Consider the following 21,450-nt stretch of genomic DNA (forward strand, 5'->3'; position numbering starts at 1 on the left):
CAAAGTGGTGCAGAAAAATTTGTTGAGAAACTCAAACGAATAACCAGATGGTAGAAATGAGTAATTACTAGGTCGAACAAAATGATCTAGAGTAAAAACTCATCTAGCTTTTCAACCGAAAGTTGAAACACATGGGTTTTCAACCCAAATACGTCTACTGATATTTGGATCATGTGGACTGGCTAGGTCCAACATCATCACCTTCCAGTCACACGGGAGACATCATCCCGAACTTAGAAAGCCGTGGACAACTATTCATAATAAAACTCAAGTTCGTACTGACAACCAAAAGCTTAACTTAAAGTTCTATGTCCTATTGAACCCAAACCCCCACATATAACATGCACACAAATATATACATATATATAGGCAAAGCATACTGTTCTTAAAATCTATCGTGTACTAAAAGTCGATTCGGTGTTCCATCGCGTGTGAACATTTGAACGTAGAGACTATGCTCAAACCCTTGATGCAGCGTTTGCCTTGAATTCGTCTTGTATCATCATCCCGTGTTTTTCCTTCAACGCGTACATATCTTTTCATTCCTCTTTGTAGTTCAAAAGAACCATTGTTTCATTGTGGAAGCTGAAATGCTCTAAGTTCTTTTTCATTCTTCTACATCATCACCTTAAGAATCTAGATTGTAGAGATATCCTACTAATCCAGCAGTCTATGTTCTTTTAGAATCATGATCATGCAACTTATAACAATCTATGTTTTCTGGGGAAAGCATGTGTCAATTCTCTATCATTCTTCTTATCATAACATCATAACTGCAATGATATGCCATGAAAGGCAAAACATTCAACATTTCAATGAAAGGCAAAACATTCAATAATTCATCATAGCATGCTCTTTACATAAACATTTTCATGAAACAGTTTAGAACAATAACATCTTTAAAACGTTGAAACTGCAGTTACCTTTTTCCTTGATTGAGCACGATGTAATGGAGTGTTGAGCGGTGTCGTATGAACCCACGTATGTCTAGTGAATCAAACTAGACTTGGCGTTTTAGAATAAGGTTTCTAGGGCCAGAGCAAACGAACTGCTCTGATACCACTCTATCACAGCCCACTATCCCAATGACGGTTTAACCGGGGTTATGACTTGGGTGAACAATAAGAAATGGAAATTTAAAAGGGATTTACTAAATAACCAACATTAATAACAACAAACTAGTGGTATATATATATATATAACCACTTGGGTAATTAACAAATGAGCCAGCCATAACGACTAAACCCCAAATGAAAGTTAAACAAAATGAAGGAGTAATAAGTTCCACAGTACGATAACAAATTCAGAGTGTTTGCAGCGGAAAAACGTGTGAGTTATGCATATGGAGATGCATACTCAAGGTTTCATTACATAAACATCAAAAGGGAAATCCGCTCAACACCGATCCATTCCATCGCCTGCTCAACCTGCACATTTAGAAATACATGCAGGGCTGAGTATAAAAATACTCAGTGACATAAGCCGAAATACAACATGCATACATATATAAATTGAACTGCCAACAGTAACACACAGGGGTTTTCTTGAATGACCTGCGCTTACTAAAAACATTTCGTTCATTTTCATAAAGGTGGATGCATCCCATTTTCAGTCTATATGATCCATATCTGTCCTTTCTATCACGCGCCGGGAAGGAGGCCTCCTTACCACGGACGCCAAGACCGGTCGCAAGCGACTCGCGGTCTCCATAAGTGTACACGTTAACCCTAGCTAGCGACCTTTGTCTAGCATAGGATCCCAATTGGATTTCCTTTAAAGTTGGCGAACCAACACAGATAGGATACATATAAAAACATAAACATTTTGGCAGTCAATCATTTCATAAACATTTCATTTTCATAACATTTTCATTTTCATAAAGGGCATTGAACATATAAGCATTTTATAAGAACTGAATAAATAGTCAAAACATATCATGCATATATATTCGCATATGAGGCCTACGTCACGCAGGGGATGTCTATATACGTAATAATAAAATAATGCCCACCTCAATTGTTCTTAAAGCTGGCGTGGAGTCGTTTCTTCTTCTGCTTCACTTTCTGTCGCCCGGACCTTCATTGATGAAGAGTCGATAAGTTCGTGAAGAAATTGTCATAAGACAAAGTCTAATTCTACGTGCCTAAGGTATCTTTTAATGTTTTAGGGTTCTAGCATCCATATTAATCTCGTTTCATTCAATCAATAAAATGTAACCAATTATCATGTAACTATCATATAGGTTCGAACCCATTTGTTCGAACATCAACATGTACATAATCCATAACCTCCCTCTACACCCGTCATTTAGTCAAGTACTCCATTAATTAAGAACAAGCTATATATTATCACCCTGAAAATTTAATCATTATAAATCATGCTTTCTCATACTTCACACATTTTCATCACTTAAATAAATAAATCATTTATAAACACATGCTTAGCAATTTAATATCTCAATTAAATCCCAAGCTCATTTGATAAAGTAAATCATATACTTAATCATTCTATAACACAATTCCACATTTTTTTATCATGTAAATAAATAAGAAATTCCATTATTCATTTATAAATAATAAAACATTTTAAAATCCATTGAGATGAAATAAAACATTTTAACCATTTAAAAAAAAATCCATACTCGTAAGCTTTGAAAATAATTTTATCATGTAATATAAATGGGGCTTAATCCCAAAATATTTGCTTTAAAGTCCATTAATAATTTAAATAATAGAATGGACTTCATTTAGAATAAATAATCCAACTCCCAATATTAAAATTTAAATCAAGAGATTTAAATTCACTAAATAATTTAGTGAAAAATCAAACATTTTTTTTTTTTTATAGAATTAAGGCCAAAATTCGTAGGCCTATATTTAAATAACAGCTCAAAACTTAATTAAAATTGGGCCTAAACCTATTAAATAAAAACCCATCAGATTTAAAGGCAAAATGGGCCCAACAGAAATAAAATAAAATCGGCCCACTCTTTTTTTTTTTTAAAATTTTCGGCCCATCCTCATTATAGGGCTTAAGCCCAAATTTAAAAAAAAATCTAATACTAACATATATACACAAACACACACACTCAGCACACACAACACTCATCTCTCTCGCCTCTCTCACGTCTCTCCCTCTCACTTCAAGAAACGCACACACACACACACAGCTCATCTCTCTCCCTCTCCTCGTTTCTGCCGCCGCCGCCCGAGATCGGCGAAGGTCCGGCATATCGCCGTCGTCCTGCTCCTGTCCCGGTGAATCGACGGCAGCCGCGCCTTGATGACCACAGCCGCCGCCTCGCCGTGAAGGAGCTCGGCCGCCGTCCGTCGCCTCCTCCGTCGTTCGTCTGGCTGGAATCGCGGTGGAGGCCGAGCCTTGCCTCGCCGGGAAGGTAGGCTCCAGATCTGAGCTCCCCCTCTTTTCCTCTTTTCCGGCCGACCAGGAACAGCTCGGTGCTCCCGCCGCCGTGTCGCTGCTGCCGATGCCGCCTCCGGAAAGATAAGTTCTCTCTCCTTTATCTCTCTTTCCCTCCCCTGTTCTCCCTTCTCTTCTTTTTTTTTTTTCACAGAAGCCCTAACCATCTCTCTCTCTACCCTTTTCTCTCTCGTTTTGGCAGGACAAGGGCTAGACGGTTACCGCCGCCGTGTCGCCTTCGGCCGTGAGCAGCCGCCGGCTGCTCTCACCCCCATCACTCCGTTCCCGGACACACATACAAGACAGAGTACAAGAACCCCCAAATTCAGTCCAGATTCACAAGTATAGCAAAGCTAGGGTTTTGTTTAGAAATCTGTTCTTTCATCATTCATTTTTATCAGATCTTGAAATCCTTGTAATTGTAATAGTTAGGTGAAAATAATGATTATGAGTGTGTGTTTGTTTGTTGGTGGTCCTCTGATGCTTGATAAGATGATGTAATTGAAGCAATAATAATCTAAAAGAAGTTGTTTATGCTGGAAATAACCTTGAAGAGGCAGATGAGGATTTGTGGCTTCTGCATAATTGATGCTAGGTGTTAGAATGTAATCCTCGAAAAATTAAATGGAGGAAATAAACAAAATTTACACACCTTGATTCTTGATTTGGAACTTGAAACAAACTTGATAATTTCTTTGAAGGACCCGTGAGGAGTAGGAGGAAAGAAAATGGTAATTTAGAAGATGAGAGAGAGAGGATTTCTTAATGAGGAATCTGCAAGATGTAGTGCTGAATATGGAATGTAGTGGTGGAGAAATAAAAAAAATGAAAGTGTGTGGAGAGTTAGGTGTATTGGTGGGGAAAAAGGGTGTAGTAGTGGGGAGGTAGTGGAATAATGATTATTTAGTGGAATGAGTGTAGAAGATGGCCGGCAATGATGAGTGTAAAGAGTGTTTAGTGGAATTAGTGGAATTAGTGGAATAATTTGCATATGATGAGTGTTTCCAACACCATCAATTTATTTAAGAGATAGATGTATGTGGAAATGAAAAGTATATGATAACGTATTTGTAATACTAATTCCGGGTTTCCATATAACGAAGCTTCGTTATAACTCTCTACAAATTACATATTTTATAACTCGTTTTATAAGTCGAAAATTAATCACGACTTCAATTAAATAATAGAAATACTATTTCTGTCGTATATAAATTAATAACTTGACTTTGCTAAGTCAATTATTAAATTAGAAAATAAATTATTGACTGCTTCAATAATTCTTTAAATCTCAAACGGATTCAAATAATAATAAGAATTTAGCACATCAAAATACATATATAACAATTAAATAAATTAAACCAGTTTTATTATTAATGGATGCCGAACCCTAATTATTAATAATTCAGTCTTTAATTAGTGATTGAAAGCCGGGATATGACAACGATGGCGGCAGAACGTGGCAAGATAACAATCTGGGCAACATCAAGATGAACATTTCTCCCTTCCAAGGGAAGAATGACCCCGAATTGTATCTTGATTGGGAGAGAAAGGTGGAGCTTATGTTCGATTGCCACGACTATTCAGAGCTCAAGAAGGTGAAGTTGGCAGCGATTGAGTTCTCACATTATGCACTTGTTTGGTGGGATCAGATGGTGACGAGTAGGAGGAGAAACAATGAGCCACCTATTCAGACTTGGCAGGAGATGAAGGCTGTGATGAGGAAGCGTTTTGTGCCGAATCATTACTACCGCGAGCTTTTCAACAAGTTGCAGACTTTGAGGCAAGGCAGTCGGAGTGTGGATGAGTATTATAAGGTGATGGAGATTGCCATGATTCGAGCCAATGTGGTGGAGGAGCGAGAGGCGACCATGGCGAGATTCTTGACTGGTTTGCATTGGGATATTCGTGATAAGGTGGAGTTGCATCACTACGTTGAGTTGGAGGACATGGTTCACATGGCCATAAAGATCGAGAATCAACTCAAGAGGAGGGGCAACAACAGCAGCAACCAGCGCCAGAATCAGGGCAATTGGAGGCAATCGCAACCAGTTTCTAGTAGTTCCTCGTCAAAAGGGAATCAATGGAAAAAGGAGACACCGCCGAGAGAGGAGAAGAAGCCGTTCGTTAGGTCCCGACCCGAGGGATCCGGTGCAGCAAATCAGGGCATTCCGACCGTTTCCGATGGTTGAAATCGAGATAAGAAGTGCTTCAAGTGCCAAGGCTTCGGGCATATTATGAGTGACTACCCGAACAGGAGAATCATGATCATGAGAGATGACGGCAAAGTCGTGACGGATGGTGATGACACCGATCCTGATATGCCGAAAGTGGAGGATGTAGATGATGCCGATGATGAGGAGGAGTGTGAGGAGATTTTCGCGCCCAATGGACAGCTTTTTGTAGCTAGGAGAGCCTTGAGTGTCCAAACTCAACCCAATGAGCGAGAGCAGCGGGAGAACCTGATGTGAACCTCGCCGGTAACCTTTTGAACTTCACCGGAATGAACAAATAAATACGCGCGGAAGACTTGAAACAAGAATCAAAGTAAAGATAAAGGGTGGAAGTTTGTCCCAAAACCCCTGACCTAATCTACGAAGTTTTCTAGAGAACGGATCTCTAAACCCCAACGATGTGATCGGTGCACCAACTCAGAGACATTGAGTGACACACGACGAGGGATGATGAACTCATCGATTCGCCGATAGGTTGAATTCTTGTTTGGTAATCTCAAGAAGAATTCGAAACTTGAGGAGAAATAACTCACAATATTATTATCAAAAATCGTCTAACCTTCGTCCAACACATAGCAACCCTATTTATAGGGAACAGGAAACCCTAACGTAAAGAAGGAAACAATCGTAAACAAAGAAACAAAAAAACTTTTTCAGCAAGTCAAAAAAAAAAAAACCCTAGCGAGAAATCCATCTGCTCTGGAAAAGCGCAGAGGAATCAAGTCTGCTCTGGCGGAACGATTCCTCTGCTCTGGCAAAGCGCAGATGAATGAAGCCTGCTCTGGCGGAACGATTCCTCTGCTCTGGCAAAGCGCAGAGGAATCAAGTCTACTCTGGCGGGACGATTCCTCTGCTCTGGCAAAGCGCAGAGGAATCAAGTCTACTCTGGCGGGACGATTCCTCTGCTCTGGCAAAGCGCAGAGGAATCAAGTCTGCTCTGGCGGGACGATTCCTCTGCTCTGGCAAAGCGCTCTGCTCTGGCGGGACTACTTCGCTGCTAGGGCAAACTTGACTTCTCTGCTCGGGCACAGTCGATTTCTCTGCTCTGGTAGTTCGGCTCTGTTGTGCGGCTCTGCTCTGTAAATAATAAGGTTTACTACCTTTGAGCTCTGATCTGTCAGTCCTTCTCCAATTGGTCTTTTCAGCTCTTGCCTCCAGATTTCTTCCACCAACGTCATTAAATTAGCCTTGAACATCTTGGCTCTAGCTCTCGTCACCGGACCAACGGGCACGTGTACCGGATCTTCACTCTGTGCAGCCTCTGAAACTCGGCTCTGCTCTGCATCCTAAGCTCTGCTCTGAACTGCATCATTCCCCCTCTCTTGAAAAGGATTTGTCATCAAATCAATTACATTGAATGTAGCGCTCACATTATACTCACCGGGTAAATCGAGTTTGTAGGCATTATCATTGATCCGTTCCAATACTTGAAATGGACCATCTCCCAGAGGAAGTAACTTGGAACGCCTCTGCTGTGGAAAACGTTCCTTGCGCATGTGAAGCCAAACCCAATCTCCGGGCTCAAACACTACCTTGCGCCACCTTGATTAGCCTGTTCTGCATACTGCCGTGTGCGGCGCTCTATGTTAGCTCTGCCCTTCTCATGTATGTGCCGGACAAAGCCTGCTCGGCACTGACCATCCATGTTGACGTGCTCTGTCTCGGGTAAAGGTGCCAAGTCCAGAGGTGTCAAAGGATTGAAACCATACACAATTTCAAAAGGAGAGTATTTAGTGGCAGAGTGAACAGCACGATTATAAGCAAACTCAACGTGAGGAAGAGACTCTTCCCAAGACTTGATATTCTTTTGAATGATGGCCCTAAGTTGTCACAGCCCACTATCCCAATGACGGGTTAACCGGGGTTATGACTTGGGTGAACAATAAGAAATGGAAATTAAAAAGTGATACGATCCTTGCCGATCGATCGAACACAACGCACGCGGAAGACTGAATTGGAACGGAAAGGATGGAAATCCCAAAACCTCTGAATCTAACCCACGGAATGATTTAGGCGAACGGATCCCTAAACCCCAACGTGCAGTTGACGCAGCAACTCGGGGACGCTGAATGACACCCGACGAGGGTTGGTTGATCTCGCCGTTACGTCGATAAATTGAATTCGTCTTGGAAAAATCAAGAAGAATTCGAAACTCTCAAGAGAGAATAAAAACTCACAATTTGATTATAGGTAGGCTGAAAATTCGTCCAACACATAGAAGCCTTATATAGGCAAAGGCTAAAACCTAATCTAATAAGGAAACAACTTAAAAACAAGCCCTAATAAGCCAAACAAGGCCCTTACTAATTAAATCCGAAAATAACAAGGCCCTATAACTCATGGGCTGCGAAAATAACAAAGTTAAACTAAATAAAAGAAGTCTTCAAAATAAATCACATCTTCAAGCTTCGGCCCACTCGCATGTAATGATATTAATTAGACTTGGGCCGACTCCACCATCTCCAATGGGTTTCTTCATCAACTCTTGAGCCCACACTTCTTGAACTAAGCTCATCAAGCTCTCCTTGAACTTCTTGGCTCGTGCTCTTGTAACCGGACCAACAGGAACATGCACCGGGTCTTGCACCAACGAACCTTGGGCTGCATCATTCCCCTCCTCTTGAAGAGGATTTGTCCTCAAATCCAAAGCATCACCTACATCAAAAGGACTCAAATCAGTCACATTAAAAGAAGCACTCACATTATACTCACCTGGTAAGTCCAACTTGTAGGCATTGTCATTGATGCGCTCCAACACTTGAAATGGCCCGTCGCCTCTAGGAAGTAACTTGGATCTCCGCTGCAATGGAAACCTTTCCTTGCGCGTGTGCAGCCATACACAATCACCGGGCTCAAACACTACTTTGCGACGTCCTTTGTTGGCTTGCTCGGCATGCTGCTTCGTGCGCCTCTCAATATTCAGCCTTACCTTCTCATGAATCTGCTTCACAAAATCAGCCTTTTTCTTGCCATCAAGGTTAGTATACTCATGCTCAGGTAAGGGAGATAAATCCAATGGAGTCAAAGGATTAAATCCATACACAATCTCAAATGGCGAAAATTGAGTAGCAGAATGAACAGAACGATTATAAGCAAACTCAACATGAGGCAAACAATCTTCCCAAGACTTAATGTTCTTCTTGATAATAGCTCTAAGCAAAGTAGACAAAGTCCGATTCACTACCTCTGTTTGACCATCAGTTTGTGGATGACAAGTAGTAGAAAACAAAAGTTTAGTACCCAACTTACACCACAAAGTCTTCCAAAAGTAGCTCAAGAACTTCGAATCCCTATCAGAAACAATAGTCCTAGGCATGCCATGCAATCTAACAATCTCTCTAAAGAATAGATCAGCTACATGAGATGCATCATCAGATTTATGACATGGAATGAAATGTGCCATCTTAGAAAATCGATCAACAACCACAAAGATGGAATCTCGACCACGCTTAGTCCTAGGCAAACCTAACACAAAATCCATAGAAATATCAATCCAAGGTGCTGTAGGAATAGGCAATGGTGTATACAATCCATGGGAACTCACCCTAGACTTAGCTTGTTTACATGTAACACATCGACCACAAATCCTCTCAACATCACGTTTCATATGAGGCCAAAAGAAATGCTCATGCAGAACAGCTAAAGTCTTAGCAATACCAAAATGTCCCATCAATCCCCCACCATGAGATTCAAGCAATAACAACTCACGTAAAGAACATTTAGGAACACATAACTTATTCTTCCTAAAAAGATAGTCATCATGCCTAAAATACTCTCCACTAGCAGCTCTCGCACATGCTATATAAATCTCACCGAAATCATCATCATGCTCATACAAACTCTTGATACACTCAAAACCAAGCAACTTAGCATCTAAGGTAGAGATCAAGGCATACCTCCGAGAAAGTGCGTCAGCCACCACATTCTCTTTACCTTGCTTGTATTTGATGACGTAGGGAAACGTCTCAATGAACTCCATCCACCTCGCATGCCGCTTGTTCAACTTGTGCTGCCCCTTCAAGTGTTTCAACGACTCGTGATCCGTGTGAATGACGAACTCATTGGGCCACAAGTAGTGCTGCCACGTTTGCAAAGCTCTCACCAATGCGTACAGCTCCTTATCATACGTGGGATAACTCAACGTCGCCCCGTTTAGCTTCTCGCTGAAGTACGCAATGGGTCGTCTCTCTTGCATCAACACTGCACCAATACCAACACCAGAAGCATCACATTCAATCTCAAACGATTTGGAAAAATTAGGAAGAGATAATACCGGGGCGTGGGTCAATTTGTATTTCAACTGCTGAAACGCATCCTCTTGCGCCTTGCCCCACTTAAACTCCACATTCTTCTTGATGACTTCCATCAAAGGTGCAGCAACACTGCTAAAATGAGGTACGAATCGCCTGTAGAAACTAGCAAGTCCATGAAAGCTTCGAACTGCTGCAACGTTCGTCGGCGTTGGCCACTCTTGGATAGCTCGTATCTTCTCGTCATCAACCTGTACACCCTGCGCACTAACAACAAAACCAAGAAACACAAGCTTGTCCGTACCGAAAATGCACTTCTTAAGGTTAGCAAACAACTTTTCCTTGCGAAGCACATCCATAACCGACCTCAAATGTTCAACATGCTCATCATGATTCTGGCTATAAATGAGGATATCATCAAAGTAGACAACAACAAATCTGCCAATGAAAGCACGCAAAACATGATTCATAAGACGCATGAACGTACTAGGCGCATTAGTCAAACCAAAAGGCATAACTAACCACTCATACAAACCAAGTTTTGTCTTAAAAGCAGTTTTCCATTCATCACCTTCCTTAATCCTAATCTGATGGTATCCACTACGCAAATCGATCTTAGAAAAGACACAAGAACCATGCAACTCATCTAGCATATCATCTAAACGAGGGATAGGATGGCGATACTTTACCGTGATGTTATTGATGGCTCGGCAATCACAGCACATCCTCAAAGATGAGTCCTTCTTTGGTACAAGTAGGACGGGTACCGCACAAGGACTCAAACTCTCCCTCACATGCCCTTTGGCCAATAACTCGCCAATTTGCCTCTCCAACTCCTTTGTCTCCTCCGGATTGGTTCGGTAAGCTGGTCGGTTCGGCAGTGTAGCGCCGGGCACAAAGTCAATCTGATGCTCAATCCCTCGAATTGGTGGTAAACCGGCAGGTGTATCGTCGGAAAAAACATCATCAAACTCCTGCAAAACAGAACGAATAGAAGGGGGTAGAGAAGAGAGATCGTTAGTAATAACCAAGTTCTCCTGATATCGCAACAGCATGATCGGCCTCTCCTCCTGTACACACCACTTCAAATCACTAGCCCGAACAAGAAAGGACTTATGAATCAACCCAATTTCCTTCTTCTCCACGGGCTGCTCCTTTGACTTCACCTTGTCCGCCTCCTTTTGCAATTGCACTTGATCCTCATAAACTTGTTTAGGAGTAAGAGGAACAAGTGACACCTTTTTCTGCTTGTATTCAAATGAATATTTGTTGGTGAAGCCATCATGAATAACACGGCGATCAAACTGCCACGGTCGCCCCAACAGGATGTGGCTCGCTTGCATAGGGATCACATCACACACAACCTCATCCTCATACTTCCCAATGCGAAACGAAACCTTCACTTGCTTCGTCACTTTGATGACGCCTGTCTCATTCAGCCACTGCAAACGATATGGCTTGGAATGCTTCTCCGTGGTCAGCCCCAATCTCTCAACCATGGCTCTACTAGCCACATTCGTGCAACTCCCGCCATCAATGATCACACTACATACCTTGTCTTGAACAAGACATCTCGTGTGAAAGAGGTTCTCCCGCTGCTCTCGCTCATTGGGTTGAGTTTGGACACTCAAGGCTCTCCTAGCTACAAAAAGCTGTCCATTGGGCGCGAAAATCTCCTCACACTCCTCCTCATCATCGGTACCATCTCCATCCTCCAATTTCGGCATATCAGGATCGGTCTCATCACCATCTGTCACGACTTCGCCGTCATCTCTCATGATCATAATTCTCCTGTTCGGGCAGTCACTCATAATATGCCCGAAGCCTTGGCACTTGAAGCACTTCTTATCTCGATTTCGACCATCAGAAACGGCCGGACTGCCCTGATTTGCTGCACCGGATCCCTCGGGTCGGGACCTAACGAACGGCTTCTTCTCCTCTCTCGGCGGTGCCTCCTTTTTCCATTGATTCCCTTTTGACGAGGAACCATTAGAAGCTGGTTGCGATTGCCTCCAATTGCCCTGATTCTGGCGCTGGCTGCTGCTGTTGTTGCCCCTCCTCTTGAGTTGATTCTCGATCTTGATGGCCATGTGAACCATGTCCTCCAACTCAACGTAGTGCTGCAACTCCACCTTATCACGAATATCCCAATGCAAACCAGTCAAGAATCTAGCCATGGTCGCCTCTCGCTCCTCCACCACATTCGCTCGAATCATGGCAACCTCCATCTCCTTATAATACTCATCCACACTCCGACTGCCTTGCCTCAAAGTCTGCAACTTGTTGAAAAGCTCGCGGTAGTAATGATTCGGCACAAAACGCTTCCTCATCACAGCCTTCATCTCCTGCCAAGTCTGAATAGGTGGCTCACTGTTTCTCCTCCTACTCGTCACCATCTGATCCCACCAAACAAGTGCATAATCGGAGAACTCAATTGCTGCCAACTTCACCTTCTTGAGCTCTGAATAGTTGTGGCAATCGAACATAAGCTCCACCTTTCTCTCCCAATCAAGATACAATTCTGGGTCATTCTTCCCTTGGAAGGGAGGAACGTTCATCTTGATGTTGCCCAGATTGTTATCTTGCCACGTTCTGCCGCCATCATCCTCTTCGTCAAATCCTGTATCATCTACATGCTCCTCATACTGACGGTGGAATCGACCTCCGCCACCACCACGGCCTCCTCGCCCGCGGCGACCTCCTCGTGTGAAAGTGGTCTCTCGAGAATGAGACTGCTCCATCAGCTCGATCTTGTCGTACACTCCCTCGATTTCTGAGTGTAACATCTTGCCAAATTCTGAGCGAAGTGCCTCCACTACGAGTTTCAACTGTGGATCCATAACAGGGCCATCGCTCACATCCGCACCCTGTTCATCTTTCTTAGACATAGTGACAAAGAAAACAAGAAACGGTTAGTGAAACAAAATAAAAGGACCTCACCACCTCACAAACACTCGTGTATCACTCAAGATGAAATCACTCAGCACTCGTGTATCACACAATTCAACGGCTTTTTTCACTCTAATAATCTCACTCTCTCGTGCCTTTTTCCACTCAATTTCTCTCTCAAGGAATCAAATTCCCTCAATCTACCAACTGAACTCAAAAACCAACTGCACCAACGAGATTGCCAAACTGTCTCAACGAGAGCACTCAATGAAACGTCCCACAAGAGACCACACCAACAACACTAAACGGATACGAAAAGGTGGGAAACCCCCAACGAAAATGAAAACTACCAGAAACGCAGACTGAACAACCCAAAAAGTACTGCGCAGAAACAGGCTCAAAACGCTCTATTCTACCCAAGGATTTCAGAAAACACAACGAGAAATAATCGAAAACTGGAAAAAAGTGTACGTCAAAACTGTCCCGAAAGGCTCTATACTACCCAAGGACTCCAGAAAACACAACGAGAAATAAGCAAAAACCGGGAAAAAAGTACGCAGAAACTGCCCCAAAAGGATCTATACGATGCCAGTGAACTATAGGAACAAAATGCTGTAAGAAAATTTTCGGAAATTCTATAGGTTCGGGAAACGTCTCAATGAACTCCATCCACCGGGCATGTCGCTTGTTCAGTTTATGCTGCCCCTTCAAGTGCTTCAACGACTCATGATCGGTGTGAAGGACGAACTCGTTGGGCCACAAATAATGCTGCCACGTCTGTAAGGCCCTCACGAGCGCGTAGAGCTCCTTGTCGTATGTAGGATAGTTCAACGTGGCTCCACTCAACTTCTCACTGAAATAGGCGATGGGACGCCCCTCTTGCATCAACACTGCACCAATTCCAAGACCAGAAGCATCACATTCTATTTCAAACATTTTCAAAAAGTTAGGGAGAGATAATACCGGGGCGTGAGTGAGCTTGTACTTCAACAGCGCGAATGCCTCCTCTTGCGCTTTGCCCCAATTGAACTCCACGTTCTTCTTGATCACCTCGGTGAGTGGTGCGGCCATGCTGCTAAAGTGAGGTACGAACCGCCTATAGAAGCTAGCGAGTCCGTGGAAACATCATACCTCGCCAATGCTCGTTGGTGTCGGCCACTCCTGAATGGCGCGGATCTTCTCTTCATCCACCTGGACACCCTGCGCACTAACAACAAACCCGAGAAACACGACTCTATCCGTGCAGAACGTGCACTTCTTAAGATTAGCAAATAGCTTCTCTTTGCGAAGTACGTCCATAACAAATAGTAAGTGCTCAACATGGTCATCAGGATGCTTGCTATAAATTAGGATATCATCAAAATAGACTACGACAAAACGACCAATGAAAGCACGTAAGACATGGTTCATGAGACGCATAAACGTACTCGGAGCATTAGTCAAGCCAAAAGGCATAACTAACCACTCGTACAAACCAAGTTTTGTTTTGAACGCAGTCTTCCATTCGTCACCTTCCTTAATTCGAATTTGATGATATCCGCTACGCAAATCAATTTTGGAAAACACACAAGCACCATGTAACTCATCAAGCATGTCATCTAAGCGAGGGATGGGATGACGATACTTTACCGTGATATTATTGATGACGCGGCAATCGCAGCACATCCTCATGGTTGAATCCTTCTTTGGTACGAGAAGAACAGGTACCACACAAGGACTCAAGCTCTCCCTTACGTGCCCCTTAGCTAGAAGCTCGCCGATTTGCCGTTCCAACTCCTTTGTCTTCTCCGGGTTGGTGCGATAGGCTGGTGCTCAATCCCCCTGAGTGGTGGCAGGCCATGCGGTGTCTCATCGGGAAAAACATCTCATAGTCCTGCAAAACCGAGTGAATAGAACGGGGTAGGGAGGAGATATCGTTAGCAGTAAACAAGGTTTCTCGAAACCGCAACAACACCATCGGTCGTTCCTTCTTCACACACAGCTTGATATCACACGGTCTCGCAAGGAAAGATTTATGTGTCTCACACCCATCGACTTGGCCTCCACTTGTTGTGCTTTGTTTAGGGTCGTGGTTGCTGATGCATCCCGAACAGAGCCAAATTCGCTCCTAAACAGAGCTAAGCTCACCAGAGCTGAAGTCGATGTGCCTGAGCAGAGGAGTCCGCAGAGCAGAGCAGCGGGGCCGAGCAGAGCAGCGGATCCGAGCAGAGCAGCGGAGTCGAGCAGAGCAGCGAAGTTCTTGCAGAGCAGCGGAACCGAGCAGAGCAGCGAAGTTCTTGCAGAGCAGCAGAGCCGAGCAGAGCAGCGCAACCGAGCAGAGCAGCGGAAACGAGCAGAGCAGCGGAGCTGAGCAGAGCAGACCTCGGCTTTGCCAGAGCAGAGGAACCGTCCTGACAGAGCGAACTTCCAGAACAGAGCAGAGCGGACGTGTAGAGCAGAGCGTACAGAGCTGGATTTCTCGCTAGGGTTATTTTAGCTTGCTGATCAAGTTTCTTTGTTTCCTTGTTTTTAAGTTTCCTTGTTTTTACGTTATTTCCTTCTTTAAATTAGGGTTTTATTTTGCCTATATATATGGCTGCTGTATGGAACGAAAAAGATAACTTTTAGCATATATTTTACCAATCAAATTCGTGAGATTATTCTCTCTTGAGGACTTCGAGTTCTTCCTGAATTTTGCCCAAGCAAATTCAACTTATCGGCGTATCGGCGAGTTCATCATCCCTCGTCGTGTGTCACTCAACGTCTCCGAGTTGCTGCACCGATCACATCGTTGGGGTTTAGAGATCCGTTCTCTAGGAAACTTCGTAGATTAGGTCAGGGGTTTTGGGATATTCCACACTTTATCTTTATTTCAGTTCTCGTTTTAAGTCTTCTGAACGTGTTTGTGAGATCAGCCTTGCAGGATTCAGTTCTACACCGGCGAAGATCATATCATCTGGTATCAGAGCCAGGTTTCGTAAGGGTCGAAATTATCAGTTATCCAGGTAGATGTTTTCTAGGGTTTCTGTGTCTTCGTTTTTTCCGTCCACGTTTTCTAGTTTCGTGTCTATCTTCATTCAAGGGTAGACATTTCCTAGGGTTTCTGCGTCTTTATTTTAAAGTTCACGTGTGAGAATTATTTTCGACCATGGACACGGAATTTCCATCTGAGTGGAATCTTACTGACGCCGCCAATTTGATGTATATGAAGGAAGAGGTGCGGAGAATGGTAGAGGATGCATTTAAGCCTATGCGTGAGAGGGTAAATCGACAATTTTATGGTGGCAACAGTTGGCGAGGTGGAGCAAGGGATTTTGACAGACCTGCTGAACAGTTTTATGGTACCCACAACACCAGCAATCAGCACCAGCATCCAGGTAATTGGAGGAAGTCTCAACCAGTGTCTCGTGGTTCCTTGTCAACATGGAATCAATGTACAAAAGAGGCGCCGCCAAGCGATAACAAGAAGCCGTTCTTTCTATTTCAAACAGAGGGTATGCGTTCAGCAAATCGGGGCAATCCGGCAGTCTCCGATGGTTACTATCGAGATGAAAGGTGTTTCAAGTGTTTGGGATTCGGACATTCTATGAGTAAGTGTCCGAACACACATGTTATGATCGTGAGAGATGATGGTGAGGTGGTGACTGATGGTGAGGACACCAGCGAAGAAGTGGCCGTTGTGGTGGAAGTCGATAGAGAGGTTGTTGCTGTCCAAGATGAGGAGTCTAATCTTACGTTGCTGAAATTGAAGGAATCACGTGAGGAAGTGCGTGAGGACTCTACTCCATCTAATTTGGAAGCAAAGGCGTTGATGCAAGATAAGAGCGTTGAAAAGAAGCCGTGATGCGATGTCGACGATAAGGCGGCGGAGAAGGTTAACACTAAGGAACAGCCGGTGGAGAAAAAGGAGAAGAAGGCTGACCTGGCAGTTGTGGTGGATAGCAAAGTTGAGGTATACCTGCATCCACAAGAATTGGTGGTAGTTGATAGAGAGGATGATATCAGTATAGATGAGTCTACTCCTAAGTTAGAGCCACTTGAGGAGGTACTGCTTGAGGAATATGTTCCAACTCCTTTGGAAGCAAAGGTTTTGATGCAGATTCCCAAGTTTGCAAGTGAATTTTTTTGTGATGAAGCGCCGATGCATGCTACATGGTTGTTCGGAAGAAAAGTGTGAAGCATGGCAGTATTTTCAACAACAATTTCGTCATGTTCACGTTTCAAGCAAAATCAGAGTTAGAGCCAGAGCATTTGGTTTTTGATCCCGACAAGATGAATGATGGACGAGAAAGAAAAGCTATGGTCCATCAATTGTTTCGAGCAGCCAATGAAGATTTGGTTTTTGATCCAGGCATTTACATCGACGACTTGGATTTGAGGACAAATCCTCTTCAAGAAAAGGGGAATGATGCAGCCCGAACAGAGCCAAATTCGCTCCAGAACAGAGCTAAGCTCGCCAGAGCTGAAGTCGCTGTGCCAGAGTAGAGGAGTCCGCAGAGCAGAGCAGCGGGGCCGAGCAGAGCAGTGGAGCCGAGCATAGCAACGAAGTTCTTGCAGAGCAGCAGAGCTGAGCAGAACAACGGAACCGAGCAGAGCAGCGAAGTTCTTGCAGAGCAGCAGAGCCGAGCAGAGCAGCGGAACCGAGCAGAGCAGCGAAGTTCTTGCAGAGCAGCAGAAACGAGCAGAGCAGCGGAGCCGAGCAGAGCAGACCTCGGGTTTGCCAGAGCAGAGGAACCGTCCTGACAGAGCGAACTTCCAGAACAGAGCAGAGCGGACGTGCAGAGCAGAGCGTACAGAGCTGGATTTCTCGCTAGGGTTATTTTAGCTTGCTGATCAAGTTTCTTTGTTTCCTTGTTTTTACGTTATTTCCTTCTTTAAATTAGGGTTTTATTTTGCCTATATATATGGCTGTTGTATGGAACGAAAAAGATAACTTTTAGCATATATTTTACTAATCAAATTCGTGAGATTATTCTCTCTTGAGGACTTCGAGTTCTTCCTGAATTTTGCCCAAGCAAATTCAACTTATTGGCGTATCGGCGAGTTCATCATCCCTTGTCGTGTGTCACTCAACGTCTCCGAGTTGCTGCACCGATCACATCGTTGGGGTTTAGAGATCCGTTCTCTAGGAAACTTCGCAGATTAGGTCAGGGGTTTGGGATATTCCACACTTTATCTTTATTTCAGTTCTCGTTTTTAGTCTTCCGAACGTGTTTGTAAGATCAGCCCTGCAGGATTCAGTTCTGCACCGGCGAAGATCATATCAGTTGCCTCCTTGAGTAATTGCACTTAGTCCTCGTACACTTGTTGGGGACTGAGAGGAACAAGGGACATTCTCTTATGCTGAAACTCGAAGGAGTACTTGTTGGTGAAGCCGTCATGGGTCACACGCCGATCGAACTGCCAAGGGCGACCCAACAAGATGTGGCACGCCTGCATTGGAATCACATCACACAAAACTTCGTCCTCATACCTGCCAAGTCGAATCGGCACACGGACTTGTCTTGTGACTCTCACATTACCGGCGTCACTCAACCATTGCAAGCGATATGGTTTCGGATGTTTCACTGCGGTCAACCCTAGTTTCTCCACCATATTCTTACTCGCCACGTTCGTGCAACTCCCGCCGTCAATAATCACGCTGCAGAGCTTGTCACGGACCAAACACCGCGTGTGAAAAAGGTTTTCCCGCTGCTTCAGTTCATCCGTTTGCGGTTGCATGGCCAAGGCTCGCCGGGCTACTAGGAGGTGTCCCGTGAGTGCATCCAGCTCTTCCTCTTCCTCGGGTTCTTCCAATTGAGGCATCTCGAGGTCTGTCTCTTCCCCATTGGTGACAACGTCTCCATCGTCTCGGATGATCATAATGCGCCGATTCGGACACTCGCTCATGATGTGGCCGAATCCCTGACAACGGAAACATTTCTTGTCACGGTATCTTCCCTGGAACGCGGTGGCGGAGCTGGAATTTGTGGTCCTCGGACCTCCACCAATCTGATTCTGTTGGGGCTGTGTGGCAGAGCTGGAAGAGCACGTGGCTTTGACTGCCGCTAGAGCTGAAAATGCTCTGTCGCGGGCTCTGCTCTGCTCGTTCGCCCGCTCTGCTCTGTGCTGCCGCCTGCGCTGGAAGTGTTGCGCTGGTTGTTGCCAGCGCTGCCACTGCTGCTCCGCCAGGGCTGAAGACGCCCCGCTGCTGCTTGCCAGTGCTTAAGGTACTCCGTTGACCACCACCATAACTACTTCGCCTCTTGAGTTGACTCTCAATCTTGATTGCCATATGAACCATGTCTTCCAACTCAACGTAGTGTTGGAGTTCCACTTTGTCGCGAATATCCCACTGTAATCCAGCCAAGAAGCGAGCCATGGTAGCCTCCCTGTCTTCCACAACATTAGCTCGTATCATAGCCATCTCCATCTCCTTGAAGTACTCATCGACACTCCTACTTCCTTGCTTCAATGTTTGCAACTTGTTGAAGAGCTCCCGGTAATAATGGTTTGGTACAAACCGCTTCCTCATCACTGCTTTCATCTCGGTCCAGGTTTGGATAGGCGGCTCGCCATTCCGTCTCTCACTAGTCACCGTTTGGTCCCACCAAACGAGTGCGTACTCCGAGAATTAAATAGCTACCAGTTTCACCTTTTTGAGCTCTGAATATGTGTGACAATGAACAAGAGCTCCACCTTCTTCTCCCATTCAAGGTACAGCTCGGGATCATTCTTCCCTTGGAACGAGGGGATATTCATCTTAATATTGTTGAGGTTATCATCCTGGGAGTTCGGACCGTTCACTCGACGCCAACGCCCCTCTCCATCTTCCTCATATTCGGACTCTTCATCCTGCTCTTCACGACGGTGCACATTGCGAACTGGCATGCGCCAACCTCCAGGACCACGGCCACCTCCTCGGCCTCTTCGTCCACCAAACTCACCGCGAGTGGAATTGGAATGAGTTTGCTCAAATTGGTCCATCCTTTCATGCATGCCTTCGAATTCAGATCGCATGATCCTGCCAAACTCTGAACGCAAGGCTTCCATCATAAACTTTGTGTTCGGATCCAAGGTAGGATGCTCCGCCGACGGTGACTCCTGTTCATCGTGTTTAGACATTGTAACCTGAAACAAAAAGGTTACTAGGAAAAAAAAAACAAAGAAAACCTCACCGCCTCACAAACACTCGTGTATATCGTACAACGATGGATCACTCAACGCTCGTGTATCACACAAAGCTCGGCTTTTACCCACTATTGATCTCACCACTCTTGCCTTTTTCCGCTCTATTTCTCGCCTTAAGAAAATCGAACTCCCTCGATCTACCACGTGAAGTCAACGTACCAACTGCACAACGAGATCAACAAGCGCACTCGACGAGAGCACTCGATGTCACGCCTCACGAAGAACCACAGCAAACACACAAAAAAGATAGGACTCGACAAAAGACAAGAAAGACTCCGAAATGCAGACTGGAACCCCCAAAGTCAGTGCTGCGCAGAAAACAAACGCCGCAACTAGCTGTGTTACCCAAAGAAATGAAAGAACACACGAAGGGTTAAGAGACAAGAAGCTTCAAGATTTGCAAACACAAAGTTGATGTTGTCTGCTTCTTTTTTCTTCCTTTTTTTGTATATATATATATATATTTTGTAAAGCTTATGGAATATGGAACGTAAAAGAAAAGGTATAACAAACCCTAAAATTGCAACCCTTACGAAACCTGGAAAAGCTGATACCAACTGATGTGAACCTCGCCGGTAACCTTTTGAACTTCACCAGAATGAACAAATAAATACGCGCGGAAGACTTGAAACAAGAATCAAAGTAAAGATAAAGGGTGGAAGTTTGTCCCAAAACCCCTGACCTAATCTACGAAGTTTTCTAGAGAACGGATCTCTAAACCCCAACGATGTGATCGGTGCACCAACTCAGAGACATTGAGTGACACACGACGAGGGATGATGAACTCATCGATTCGCCGATAGGTTGAATTCTTGTTTGGTAATCTCAAGAAGAATTCGAAACTTGAGGATAAATAACTCACAATATTATTATCAAAAATCGTCTAACCTTCTTCGTCCAACACATAGCAACCCTATTTATAGGGAACAAGAAACCCTAACGTAAAGAAGGAAACAATCATAAACAAAGAAACAAAGAAACTTGTTCAGCAAGTCAAAAAAAAAAAAAACCCTAGCGAGAAATCCATCTGCTCTGGAAAAGCGCAGAGGAATCAAGTCTGCTCTGGCGGAACGATTCCTCTGCTCTGGCAAAGCGCAGAGGAATCAAGTCTGCTCTGGCGGGATGATTCCTCTGCTCTGGCAAAGCGCAGAGGAATCAAGTCTGCTCTGGCGGGACGATTCCTCTGCACTGGCGGGACGATTCCTCTGCTCTGGCAAAGCGCTCTGCTCTGGCGGGACGACTTCGCTGCTCGGGCAAACTTGACTTCTCTGCTCGGGCACAGTCGATTTCTCTGCTCTGGTAGTTGGGCTCTGCTGTGCGGCTCTGCTCTGTAAATAATAAGGTTTACTACCTTTGAGCTCTGATCTGTCAGTCCTTCTCCAATTGGTCTTTTCAGCTCTTGCCTCCAGATTTCTTCCACCTACGTTATTAAATTAGCCTTGAACGTCTTGGCTCTAGCTCTCGTCACCGGACCAACGGGCACGTGTACCGGATCTTCACTCTGTGCAGCGTCT

The 21,450-nt window shown here is 44.5% G+C and overlaps 1 long non-coding RNA gene across 1 annotated transcript; it reads right to left on the reverse strand.

Annotated features, from left to right (window-relative positions):
- Positions 1-1,129: 1,129 nt before the first annotated feature.
- LOC131019862 (uncharacterized) lies at positions 1,130-4,547 on the reverse strand. Its single transcript, XR_009100507.1, has 4 exons — positions 4,070-4,547; positions 3,965-3,994; positions 2,012-2,076; positions 1,130-1,427 (listed from the first exon to the last, which is right to left on the reverse strand). It is a non-coding gene; the product is annotated as an uncharacterized LOC131019862 (long non-coding RNA).
- Positions 4,548-21,450: the final 16,903 nt, after the last annotated feature.

Source organism: Salvia miltiorrhiza, chromosome 4 (genome assembly GCF_028751815.1).
Source record: "Salvia miltiorrhiza cultivar Shanhuang (shh) chromosome 4, IMPLAD_Smil_shh, whole genome shotgun sequence".
Lineage (NCBI taxonomy): Eukaryota > Viridiplantae > Streptophyta > Magnoliopsida > Lamiales > Lamiaceae > Salvia > Salvia miltiorrhiza.